The 445-nt window shown below is 66.3% G+C and overlaps 1 protein-coding gene across 1 annotated transcript in view; it reads right to left on the reverse strand.

Annotated features, from left to right (window-relative positions):
* Positions 1-445, reverse strand: part of LPCAT1 (lysophosphatidylcholine acyltransferase 1) — a gene marked incomplete at its 5' end in the record, with an annotated part of 37,633 nt that overhangs the window by 29,617 nt on the left and 7,571 nt on the right.

Consider the following 445-nt stretch of genomic DNA (forward strand, 5'->3'; position numbering starts at 1 on the left):
GGGGCCTAACTGTTATGGGGGGCTTAATTGTTATGGGGGGCTTAATTGTTATGGGGGGCTCACTCCCAGAGTGGGAACTCACTGCTGTGGGGGGTCACTCCTTGAAGATCCTCATTGCTGTGGGGCTGGCTTACTCCTGAGGGGGGTTCATTGCCATGCAGGGGCTCACTCCTGGGGGCCTCGCTGTCCTGGGAGTTCACTCCTGGGGGCCTTGCTGTCCCGGGGGCTCCCTGTCCCGGGGGCTCGCTCATGGGGGCCTCACTGTCCTGGGGGCTCGCTCATGGGGGCCTCACTGTCCCGGGGGCTCCCTGTCCTGGGAGTCTCGCTGTCCCGGGGGGCTCACTCCTGGGGACCTTGCTGTCCTGGGGGCTCACTCCTGGGGGCCTTGCTGTCCTGGGGGCTTGCTCCTGGGGGCCTCACTGTCCCGGGGGGCTGCCTCCTTGCT

The sequence above is a fragment of the Tupaia chinensis genome, unplaced genomic scaffold, assembly GCF_000334495.1.
Source record: "Tupaia chinensis unplaced genomic scaffold, TupChi_1.0 Scaffold000020_1, whole genome shotgun sequence".
NCBI lineage: Eukaryota > Metazoa > Chordata > Mammalia > Scandentia > Tupaiidae > Tupaia > Tupaia belangeri.